The following is a 13,399-nucleotide window of genomic DNA, read 5'->3' on the forward strand; positions in this document are numbered from 1 at the left end:
AACCAGTCTCGCGTTCTAGCACACGTTCAGCTCGATGACGATCCCCGGACTCCGATCCAGCAGGGTGTCGGGGAAGAGTTCCGTCAGCACGATGGTGTGCTGACGATCTTGATGTTCTACCATCAAAGGGCTTCGCCTAAGCACTGCTACAATATTATCGAGGACTCTGGTGGAGGGGGGCACCGCACACGGCTAAGAGATCTTGGAGATCAATTGTTGTGTCTTAGAGGTGCCCCCCTGCCCCCGTATATAAAGGAGCCAAGGGGGAGGGGGCGGCCGGCCAACAAGGGCGCGCCAAGGGGGAGTCCTACTCCCACCAGGAGTAGGACTCCCTTCTTTCCTAGTTGGAGAAGGAGAAGGGGGAAGGAGGAGGAAGAGGGGAAGGAAAGGGGGGGGCGCTGCCCCCCTCTCCTTGTCCTATTCGGACTAGGGGGAGGGGGCGTGGCCAGCCCTTGCCTCCTCTCTTCCTCTCCACTAGGGCCCATGTAGGCCCATTAAGCCCCCCAGGGGGTTCCGGTAACCTCCCGGTACTCCGGTAAAATCCCGATTTCACCCGGAACACTTCTGATATCCAAATATAGGATTCCAATATATCAATCTTCATGTCTTGACCATTTCGAGACTCCTCGTCATGTCCGTAATCTCATTCGGGACTCCGAACAAACTTCGATACATCAAAACTCATAAACTCATAATATAACTATCATCGAAACCTTAAGCGTGCGGACCCTACGGGTTCGAGAACTATGTAGACATGACCTAGAACTGTTTCCGGTCAATAACCAATAGCGGAACCTGGATGCTCATATTGGCTCCTATATATTCTACGAAGATCTTTATTGGTCAAACCGCATAACAACATACGTTGTTCCCTTTGTCATCGGTATGTTACTTGCCCGATATTCGATCGTCGGCATCCAATACCTAGTTCAATCTCGTTACCGGCAAGTCTCTTTACTCATTACGTAATACATCATTCCGTAACTTACTCATTAGCTACATTCCTTGCAAGGCTTATAGTGATGTGCATTACCGAGAGGGCCCAGAGATACCTCTCTGACAATCGGAGTGACAAAACCTAATCTCGAAATACGCCAACTCAACATGTACCTTTGGATACACCTCTAGAGCTCCTTTATAATTACCCAGTTACGTTGTGACATTTGGTAGCACACAAAGTGTTCCTCCGGTAAATGGGAGTTGCATAATCTCATAGTTGTAGGAACTTTGTATAAGTCATGAAGAAAGCAATACCAATATACTAAACGATCAAGTGCTAAGCTAACGGAATGGGTCAAGTCAATCACATCATTCTTCTAATGATGTGATCCCGTTATTCAAATGACAACACATGTCTATGGTTAGGAAACACAACCTTCTTTGATTAATGAGCTAGTCAAGTAGAGGCATACTAGTGACGTTAAGTTTGTCTATGTATTTACACATGTATTATGTTTCCGATTAATACAATTCTAGAATGAATAATAAACATTTATCATGATATGAGGAAATAAATAATAACTTTATTATTGCCTCTAGGGCATATTTCCTTCAAGTAAGCTCACCAGGAGCGGAGTATATGGCTAGTCAAGGATGTTTTCAGATGCCATTGACCATACGTAGGCATGTTTTCCCCTCAGATCTAATAATTTTGGAGTCGCAAGGTTTGGATGTGATTCTGGGTATGGATTGGCTATAGATGTATGGAGGAAACATCAATTGTGCCAGAAAGTCGATTTTGCTTACCGCCCTAGAAGGAAGAAGGATTAAGTATGTATCACGACATGAGCCGAAGAGGTCTCAAGTGAATTCCTTATGAGGAGTTGTACAGGAGGAAGTACTAGTGGTGAAGGATTTCCCTGACATATTTCCAGAAGTGTTGCCAGGCATGCCACCGGATAGAGACATTGAGTTTTTGATTAAGCTTTTGCCAGGCATAGGGCCGATATCTAGGAAACCGTATAGGATGCCCGCAAAGGATTTGGAGGAAATCAAGAAACATATTAAGGAGTTACTGGATAAGGGCTATATCCTCCCAAGTTCGTCACCTTGGGGATCGCCAGTGCTTCTAGTGGAGAAGAAGGATGGATCATTGAGGATGGTTGTTGATTATCGGGGATTGAATGAAGAAACAATCAAGAACAAGTACCCACTGCCGATGATCAACGATTTTATTTGACCAATTGCAAGGAGCTAAGGTATTTTCCAAGATCAATCTGCGATCAGGATACCTCCAGTTGAAGATTCGAGAGCAGGATATACCCAAGACAACTTTTACCACAAGGTACGGGCTATATGAGTATACCGTTATGTCATTTGGTCTGACTAACACACCTGCCTATTTCATGAATATGATGAACAAAGTGTTTATGGAGTTTCTGGATAAGTTCGTCGTGGTGTTCATTGATGATATTCTGGTCAACTCGAAGAATGAAGATGAGCATAAGGAGCATTTGCGTTTGGTACTTGGGAAGCTCAGAGAACATCAGCTATACGCCAAGTTTAGCAAGTGTGAATTTTTGTTGAAGGAAGTTGGATTCCTCGGACATGTTATATTCGGAGAAGGAATAGCAGTAGACCCCACCAAAGTTGTCACAATGACAACTTGGGAAGACCCCACAACAGTTGGAGAGATCATTGAGAATTTCTCGAATATTGCAAAACCCATGACGGAGTTTTTGAAGAAGGACACCAAATTCAAATGGACTAAGGAATGTGAGGCCAGTTTCCAGGAATTGAAGAAGCGTTTGGTTACATCTCCAGTGTTGATTCTGCCAGATCATCGCAAGGATTATGAAGTTTATTGCGACGCTTCTCGTCGAGGACTTGGAGCAGTGCTTATGCAGGAAGGAAGAGTTGTTTCGTATGCCTCACGACAACTTAAGCCCCATGAGTTGAATTATGCCACCCATGATTTGGAGTTAGCAGCCGTAGTGCATGAGTTGAAGACATGGAGACATTTTCTCATCGGAAACCATTGTGAGGTGTAAACGGATCACAAGAGTTTGAAGTACATCTTCACACAGAAGGAGTTGAATCTTAGGCAAAGGAGATGGTTGGATCTCATTAAGGATTATGATATGAGGTTGCATTATCATCCAGGAAAGGCTAACGTAGTAGCTGATGCGTTGAGTCGCAAGAGCCATGTCAACACTCTCATGACCGGAGAGTTACTAATACATCTCCAACGTATCTACTATTCCAAACACGTTTGCCCTTGTTTTGGACTCTAACTTGCATGATTTGAATGAAACTAACCCGGACTGACACTATTTTCAGCAGAACTGCCATGATGTTGTTTTATGTGTAGAAAGCAGAAGTTCTCGGAATGTCCTGAAAATCCACGGAGGCACTTTTTGGAAAATATTAAAAATACTGCCTAAAGAATCAAGACCAGGGGGCCGACACCCTGTCCACGAGGGTGGGGGCGCGCCCTCCCCCTATCTTGTGGGGCCCCTGAGGCTTCGCCGACCTCAACTCCAACTTCATATCTTCCGTCTCGCGGAGAAAAAATCAGAGAGAAAGTTTCATCGTGTTTTACGATACGGAGCCGCCGCCAAGCCCTAATCTCTCTCGGGAGGGCTGAGCTGGAGTCCGTTAGGGGCTCTGGAGAGGGGGATTCGTCGCCGTCGTCATCATCAACCATCCTCCATCACCAATTTCATGATGCACACCGCCGTGCGTGAGTAATTCCATCGTAGGCTTGCTGGACGGTGATGGGTTGGATGAGATTTACCATGTAATCAAGTTGGTTTTGTTAGGGTTTGATCCCTAGTATCCACTATGTTCTGAGATTGATGTTGCTATGACTTTGCTATGCTTAATGCTTGTCACTAGGGACTGAGTGCCATGATTTCAGATCTGAACCTATTATGTTTTCATGAATATATATATATATGTGTTCTTGATCCTATCTTGCAAGTCTATAGTCACCTATTATGTGTTATGATCTGACAACCCCGAAGTGACAATAATCGGGATACTTCTCGGTAATGACCGTAGTTTGAGGAGTTCATGTATTCACTATGTGCTAATGCTTTGTTCATGTTCTCTATTAAAAGGAGGCCTTAATATCCCTTAGTTTCCACTAGGACCCCGCTGCCACGGGAGGGTAGGACAAAAGATGTCATGCAAGTTCTTTTCCATAAGCACGTATGACTATTACGAAATACATGCCTACATTACATTGATGAACTGGAGCTAGTTCTGTGTCACCCTATGTTATAGCTATTACACGAGGAATCGCATCCGGCATAATTATCCATCACTGATGCAATGCCTACGAGCTTTTCACATCTTGTGTTTCGCTTATTTACTTTTCCGTTGCTATTGTTACAATCACTACAAAACCCAAAAACATTACTTTTGCTAACGTTACCTTTATTATCATACTACTTTGCTACTAAATACTTTGCTGCAGATACTAAGTTATCCAGGTGTGGTTGAATTGACAACTCAACTGCTAATACTCAAGAATATTCTTTGGCTCCCTTGTGTCAAATCAATAAATTTGGGTTGAATACTTTACCCTTGAAAGCCGTTGCGATCCCCTACACTTGTGGGTTATCAAGACTAATTTCTGGCGCCGTTGCCGGGGAGCATAGCTCTATTCTCTGAGTCACTTGGGATTTATATCTGTTGATCACTATGAAGAACTTGAAAGACGACAGAACTACGATTTTTCCCTCAACTACGAGGGGAGGTAAGGAACTGCCATCTAGCTCTGCACTAGATTCTCCTTCTGTTTTGAGTAAGCTTGCAACATCTAAACCTGCTACTGCTATAAATTCTGATATGTCGCATGTTATTGATGATGCCACTTCTGCTTTGCATGATACTTATGATGAAACTACTTCTGTGCGTGATACTACTTTGCCATTAGGTGAATTTCTTGATGAACAACTTGCTAGAGTTAGGGGGAATGAAATTATTGAACATGCTATTATTGATGATAGTGATGATGAAAATTCTCCCAATGATTATGAATTGCCTGTTGTTCCTGAGGGTTATGTTATGAATGAAGAAGCTGATAGAGCTATGTTTGCTTGCAATGATAGATATGATCTTAAGAAATTATTAGCTAAATGGAAACGGTAGTCTCTTAATGTTAGAATGAAACCCGACCCTGCTTTTGCTACTTCACCTATCTGTGTTACTAATAAGGATTATGAATTCTCTGTTGATCCTGAAATTATTACTTTAGTTGAATCTGATCCTTTTTATGGCCTTAAATCTGAAACTGTTGTGGCACATCTTACCAAGTTGAATGACATAGCCACCCTGTTTACTCATGATGATAAATCTCGCTATTATTATATCCTTAAGATATTTCCGTTCTTGCTAAAGGGTGATGCTAAAGGATATGATTTATTACTTCTCTGCTAAATATTTCCCTGCTCATAAGAAACAAGCTGCCTTGCAGGAATTATACAATTTTGTGCAAATCAAAGAAGAGAGTCTCCCACAAGCTTGGGGGAGGCTTCTCCGATTACTTAATGCTTTGCCTGATCATCCTCTTAAGAAAAATGAAATACTTGATATCTTTTATAATGGACTAATCGATGCTTCCAAGGACTACTTGGATAGTTGTGTTGGTTGTGTTTTCAGGGAAAGAACAGTCGACGAAGCTGAATTACTATTGAATAATATGTTGACTAACAAAAATAATTGGACTCTTCCTAACCCAGTTCCCGAGGCAATTCCTGAACCAATTAAGCCAACTCCTGAGCCTATTCCTAAACTCACTCTGAAGAAGAGAGGTGTTTTATTTCTCAGTCCTGAAGATATGCAAGAGGCAAAGAAATCAATGAAAGAAAAAGGTATTAAAGCTGAAGATGTTAAGAATTTACCTCCTATTAAAGAAATACATGGTCTTAATATACCTCCTGTTGAAGAACCACATTGTCTTGATAACCCGACACAGGTAGTAAAGGTAAATTCTCTCTATAGATATGATAAAGTTGAAATCCCCTCTACTAAATTTCATAGCCCATGCTTGGATGAATTTGATGACTTTATGGCTAGACAAGAAAGTTTTAATGCTTATGTTGGTAGAGAGTTAAAGAATAATGCTCTCGAGGTAGGACGTATGAGCGATAATATGGCTAGAGTTAAAGGTGAACTCAAACTCATTAGCAAATATACTTCTATGGTTGCTACTCAAGCTGAGCAAGTACTTAAAGCTCAAAATGATTTGGTTGATGAATTACATAATAAAAATGACTTTGCTGTTAGAGTGGCTACTAGAACTGGTAGAATGACTCAGGAACCTTTGTATCCTAAAGGCCACCCTAAGAGAATCAAGCAAGATTCTCAGAGGAATAATTTAGAGGCACCTAGTTCTTCTAAAAATAAGAAAAAGAAAATGATAGGACTTTGCATGCTTCTAGTGCACCTACTATAGACACACCTAAGAATCCCAATGATATTTCTATCTCTGATGCAGAAACACAATCAGGTGATGAACATGAACCTAGTGATAATGTTAATAACAATGTTCATGTTGATGCTCAACCTAGCAAAAACAATAATGAAGAGATTGAACCTGCTGTTGATCTTGATAACCCACAATCAAAGAATCAACGTTATGATAAGAGAGATTTTGTAGCTAGGAAGCACGGTAGAGAAAGAGAACCATGGGTTCAGAAACCCATGCCCTTTCCTCCTAAACCATCCAAGACAAAGGATGATGAGGATTTTGAGCACTTTGCTGAAATGATTAGACCTATTTTCTTACGTATGCGCTTAACTGATATGCTCAAAGTAAATACTTATGCTAAGTATATGAAGGATATCATCACAAATAAAAGAAAGATACCGGAAGCTGAAATTTCCACCATGCTTGCTAATTATACTTTTAAGGGTGGAATACCAAAGAAACTTGGAGATCCCGGGGTACCAACTATACCATGCTCCATTAAAAGAAATTATGTTAGAACTGCTTTATGTGATCTTGGAGCCGGTGTTAGTGTTATGCCTCTCTCTTTATATTATAGACTTGAATTGAATAAGTTGACACCTACTGAAATATCTTTGCAAATGGATGATAAATCAACTGCTATACCTGTCGATATTTGTGAGGATGTGCCTGTTGTGGTTGCAAATGTCACTATCTTAACGGACTTTGTTATTCTTTATATTCCCGAGGACGATAGTATGTCGATTATCCTTGGTAGACCCTTTTTGAACACTGTAGGGGCTGCTACTGATTGCAACAAAGGCAATGTCACTTTTCATGTAAATGGTAATGAGCATACGGTACACTTTCCGTGGAAACAATCTCAAGCTCATAGCATCAATTCTATTGGAAAAACTCCAACAATCATTATTGGAGGTTTCGAATTTCCTCTCCCTACTGTCAAGAAAAAGCATGATATTCTTATTGTTGGGGATTTTCATATCCCCATTGAGGTAACTTAGTGTTATTCGAAATTTATCCGGTTCCGTGTTATTTGGAATGACTTTGTTAACAAGACTTGATCAACCTTGTTAGTGGATTCATTTTGATGATCATGAGACGGATGAAACTAGAAGGCACAACCTTCTGTACCCTCTTTTTACTTTCTGTTATTTAGAATAAATAAAGCAAAAATAGTATTATCCGTCTGTTTTCTGAATTATCCGTGCATTAAAAAATATCCCAAAAATAAAACTGATCCAAATGCCCTGCAAATTTAGTACGATTTTTTATGGATTTTTTGAGGATTTTAGGCACTGAAATCACTGCAGGAGGGGCAGGCACCAGGCCACGAGAGTGGAGGGCGCGCCCACCCCACCTGGGCGCGCCCCCCTGTCTCGTGGGCCCCTAGTGGCCCCCTCCACTTATGCCAGCACCCACACACTCCATCTTCTACCCAAAAAAATCCCCATCCAGCTCAAGCATGAGTTCTAGCTCATTTTGCTGCGATTTTCGATCTCCTTGCTCAAAGCTCCATTCACAAAACTGCTTTGGGAGATTGTTGCTTGGTATGTGACTCCTCCATTGGTCCAATTAGTTTTTGTTCTAGTGCTTTATTCATTGCAAAAAAATTCTGCATAGGTGACCATGTTCTTGAGCTTGCATGTTTAATTTATGAGGTCCCAAGCAATTCTAATGCATGATATAGGCTCTAGGCACTTGTAGGAGTAGTTGCTACCAATCTTGTTTAGTTGTATTCACTTTTATTTTGAAGTTACTAAAATTTCAGAAATTTTTCAGAAAAAGAATTATGTCTAGGAGAATGTACCAAGGTGGTTCCTCGGTAAAGAAAGGACCCATGATTGCTATACGTGAGCAAGATGTTGAATTACCGAGGGACGCAGATGTACGAGCTTGTGAGTGGCCATCCGACGATTTTATGGTTGAAGCAGGCTTTAAGGAGCAATTTTACACCTATGTGCGTAATGCTGAGCTGGAGGACTTCTTACAAGATAAGTGTCCTCAGTACTATCAATTGACTGATTCCTTTGTGCAGAGGTTTAAATATAACTGTACGCGTAATTCTCCTAGTATCGTATTTGATATTTATGATACATCTTATACCATGAACTTAGTGGATTTTACAACTGCTTGCAAACTCCCGCAGTGGGGTAATATTAATGATCCTCACAAATCTGAATTTAGAGACTTCCTTGCTAGTATTACTGTGGGAGAATCCAGGGACATAGCACAAGCTACTATAGGGAGCATTCATTTTCCTGCTATACATTATTTTGCTCTCTTCATTGGTAGATGCATTAACGGTAAGGACGAAGCATGTCATATGTTTGTCCCTGATCTCTGTGTCCTCAAGAGTGTTGTGTTAAGTTATAAAGGTTATAACTTGGGGGCAATAGTTGCACGTAGGTTACAGAGTAATGGTAGAGTTGGAGATTTATTTGGAGGAATTTATGCAACCCGTGTGGCTAATTATCTTGGTATAGCCCCACGAGAGGGGGATGTGATGATACCTCCTACTTATTTAGATTATGAAGCTATGGTCAATCATCATTTTCTTAGGAGGAATGAACAATTCCTCCATTATTGACTAATCTATGACAGACGCAATGTCGTCCATGTTACTCTTCCTGCTCCTCTCCTTTTTGATTATCAGGCAAAAGGAAGATATGTTGTTACCAGGGAGGAAGCAGCTGAACACAAGGGGAGAGCGGAGGCAGGTCGCCAACATGCCGCAGCTTAGGAGGCGATTGCTACTGCATCTCAGTATGACCCCAGCTACAACTACGGATATCAGCCAGGCGGTGCTTGGTATTAGACCAATTTAGGCCAAAAGCCTAAGCTTGGGGGAGTACGTATTTCTCACCGACTTTACATTCATGTTCACACACTATTCGTCAGTGCTCATACTCTTTCATTATATTATCCATGCTAGTTTAAATTTCTTTTTCTAGCTTTCTTCTTGTGTGTTTGATAAACCTTGAGAAAAACCAAAAAAATTAGTTAGTTTAATTTCCACACTTGTAGTAGAATTAAAATGAAAACCCAAAAAGATTTCTAGTTCTTCTTCTTACTTGTTGGGAGCTTTCCCGTGTAAATAGTTTTATTTTATTTTCTTTCATTTGGGGGTCGAGAAGACCATATTGAAAATGTTTAGTGCATCTCATATGCATGATTGTTTATTTAACTTAGAGCCCATATTACCTGTCTTCTCTCTTGAAGTTGAATGCTTGCAGATTCCAGCTTAGTCCCATGCACGTGCACTATTATTATTATACACATCGTTCGGTCGTGCAAGTGAAAGGCAATAATGATGATATATGGTGGACTTATTGAGATGAGAAAAGCGGGTATGAAGTCGACCTCTCTTGTTTTTTTTAAATATGATAAGTTCATCGTTTCTGATTCAGCTTATTATGAAGTAAACATATTTGCAATGACATTTAGAGATTATAGTTGCTTGTGACATGCTTCATTAGCTACGAGTTATAATGGTCTACCTTGCGTGCCAACATGTTATTAGAATGATTATGATGTGGTATGATGGGATGGTATCCTCCTTTGAATGAATTGAGTGACTCGACTTGGCACATGTTCACGCATGTAGTTGAAACAAATCAACATAGCCTTCATGATATTTATGTTCATGGTAGATTATATCCTACTAATGCTTGTACTCAGTGTAAATTAATTTTAATGTATGTTTATGACTGTTGTCGCGCTCTCAGTTGGTCGCTTCCCAGTCTTTTGCTAGCCTTCACCTGTACTAAGCGGGAATACTGCTTGTGCATCCAAACTCCATAAACCCCAAAGTTGTTCCATATGAGTCCACCATACCTACCGATATGTGGTATTTACCTGGCGTTCCAAGTAAATTTGTATGTGCCAAACTCCAAACCTTCAAATGAAATTATCTTTTGTATGCTCGAGCAGCTCATGTTTCAACTAGGGCTGCCTATATCTTCCATGCTAGGTCGGTTATTCTCAAGAGGAGTGGACTCCTCTCCTCATTCACGAGAAAGGGCCGGTAACCGGGATGCCGATTCCCATGATCCAAAAAGATCAAAGCAAAACAAAATAATTAAACAGAACTCCCCCAGGGCTGTTGCTAGTTGGAGGCACTCGTTGTTTCGAGCAAGCCATGGATTGATGCTTGTTGGTGGTTGGGGGAGTATAAACCTTTACCATTCTATTTGGGAACTGCCTATAATGCATGTAGTATGGAAGATACATCCATCTCATAGTTGTTGCGTTGACAGCAAAATTATGCCGCTCAAAATGTTATTCAATCTCTATTTTAAAATCGAGCTCTGGCACCTCTACAAATCCCTGCTTCCCTCTGCGAAGGGCCTATCTATTTACTTTTATGTTGAGTCATCACCCTTCTTATTAAAAAGCACCCGCTGGAGAGCACATTGTCATTTGCATTCACTACTATTGGTTTATATTGGGTATGACTTGACTGGATATCTTTTACCATGAATTACAATCTTTAGTCGGTCCTTGATCTTTAAAGGTGCTCTACATTTATGTTTTGCGGTCTCAGAAAGGGCTAGCGAGATACCATTTTTTTATATCATGTTATGATTGTTTTGAGAAAGTGTTGTCATCCGAGTTTTATTATTATGGCTCGCTAGCTGATTATGCTATTGATATGAGTAATTGTGGGACCTAAGTGTTATTGTGAGTATGGTTAGTTCATAATATTTAATGAAACCTGAATGATGGCTTTGCATGTTTACAACAACAAGAGCAAACAGAGTTTGCAAAAGTTTTTCTTTATCACTTTCAGTTTATCAACTGAATTGCTTGAGGACAAGAAAAGGTTTAAGCTTGGGGGAGTTGATACCTGTCGGTGTGAGGACGACACCTATGGGATCACAAGAATCTCTACTACGGTTGCGGGGCGCGGGGTCGTGAGAAGAGCGGATCAAACAGATAGCACACGGGTTCTTTATCCAGGTTCGGGCCGCGAGGATGCGTAAAACCCTACTCCTGCTTTGGTGGTTTGTTTATCTGTGTTCTTGGGCTAATAATGGGGCCTGGGGAGCTCCAAAAAGCCGAATCCTCCTCCTGGTCGCCTTGGGCCTCCTTTTATAGGGAAAGGGGTTGCCACAGTGGCACACAGGAGGTGGAAAGGGTATAGTGATACGAGTTTATCCCTCGCATTACATGACAAGGCGCATTTAATGCATCTTGCTTAGGTGTCCTTGCTTTATCGGGGACGGGGGAGAGCCCAGTCTCGTCCGTCGCCGCTCCCTTTCGTGTCGACACGCGCCCTGGCCAGCGGTGCCCGTGGTGCCATGTAGGCTGGCAGGCAGCTGAGGTGGCGCAGCGGTGGGTCTCCACGAAGATCCGCTTGCCGCCACGTAGGTGCCTGCCCAACTGGTTGGGTCGGCAGCTGCATGCGAACGGTGGTGGAGGTTTGGATTGGCGTGGGCCCGATGGTGGCCCTACGGGTGTCCTTGGCAAGGGCCTCGCCGTAGCCCCGGCAAGGGTCTTGCCGGGGCCCCGACAAGGGTCTTGCCGTGGCGCCTGCTGTCATCCCCGGCAAGGCTCTTGCCGGGGGCCTTGTGGTCCTCCTTGGCTGGGATCCCGCCAAGGGTCGTCATCTTCTATAGCGTGTATCTGATCTTGAATGTCTTCACAAAGATCTGCATGCCACCAGGGGGATGTCTCCGAATCCTTGCCCCATGGGGGCAGTGGACTCAAGGGTGATTCGCTCCGTAGGTGTGGGGCGAGCTGCCATGGCAAGGGTCTTGCCGGGTTTGCTAAAACCGCCCCCCGGCAAGGATCTTGCCGGGGCAGTCCACTTCGTCCCCTTTGCTCTTTGTGGTCTTGGTCTTGGCGTCGTTCTACTGCTTTTGAGCTTCGGCCTTACCTTGGCTCACCTCCCTCGCCTTGCTCAATGCGGTGGTGTCCATGGCTCAGACTGCCCGTGCACAGTTATAGGGGTACAAAAAGTGTACCCCTCTTTTTGTACACCGACAATACCACTACAAAAAAACACACATCCGTGACATTTTGGGCCAAACGAATTTTTTTCTGTCATACATATGACACTTCTATGACGATAATTGTGACAAAACCCGGTATCATCATAGATGTGGTGGGCTCCTACTTCTATGACAAAAAATCATGACAGAAAATGGGCTTTTCGTCCTGGGCGGGCTGGAGGCAGCTGCATGACATTCTTTGGGCCGTCCATGACAGAAAAAACCGTGGTAGAAGCGAGGGGGAGGAAATATTCGGGGAGTTGCCGGTTACGGTGGGAGGTCAGGGGTCGAGCGATGCACGTTTCTCTCGTACAGGTGAGAGGCGTTGGCTCTAACTGAACCCGAGCAACGCGTTGGGCTCTAACTGAACCCGAGCGATTGCACTGCGGGCTACGCGTTACTGAACCAGAGTGATCGATCGATGGCTGTTAACTGAACCCGATGGAGTGATTCCTTCGCTACTGCTGCTAACTGAAGCCGATCGATTGGATGAAGAGTGAGTGTTGCGGGTGGGGGGGGGGTTGGATGAATAGTGAGCGGTAGCGTTGCCTCTGGATGAACAGGAACCCGTGGTGTGGAGGGCTAGATGAACAGTAGACGGTGGAGGGGTGGCCATGGAGGGGTGGTTGAACAGGACCCCGTGGTGTGGAGGGCTGGATGAACAGTAGACGATGGAGGGGTGCCCGTGGAGGGGTGGTTGAACAGTAGCCGGTGGAGTAGCGCGTGGTGGAGGCTGGATGAATAGGAGCCCGTGGAGGCTGGAGGAGGTCGACGGTAGCCCGTGGAGGCTGGAGGAGGTCGACAGTGGAGATGAACAGTATCCCGTCGAGTCCCTTTTTGCGGTACGCCACACCCCTCCCGATGAACAGGACCCCTGTTTCGACCGTAGCGCTCCAACACAAGTCCGTTTCGTCCATTTTGCAATACGCCACACCCCTCCCGATCAACAGGACCCCCGTTTCGACCGTAGTAGGTCCGTTTCATCCGT

This window comes from Triticum dicoccoides, chromosome 1B, assembly GCF_002162155.2.
Source record: "Triticum dicoccoides isolate Atlit2015 ecotype Zavitan chromosome 1B, WEW_v2.0, whole genome shotgun sequence".
Lineage (NCBI taxonomy): Eukaryota > Viridiplantae > Streptophyta > Magnoliopsida > Poales > Poaceae > Triticum > Triticum dicoccoides.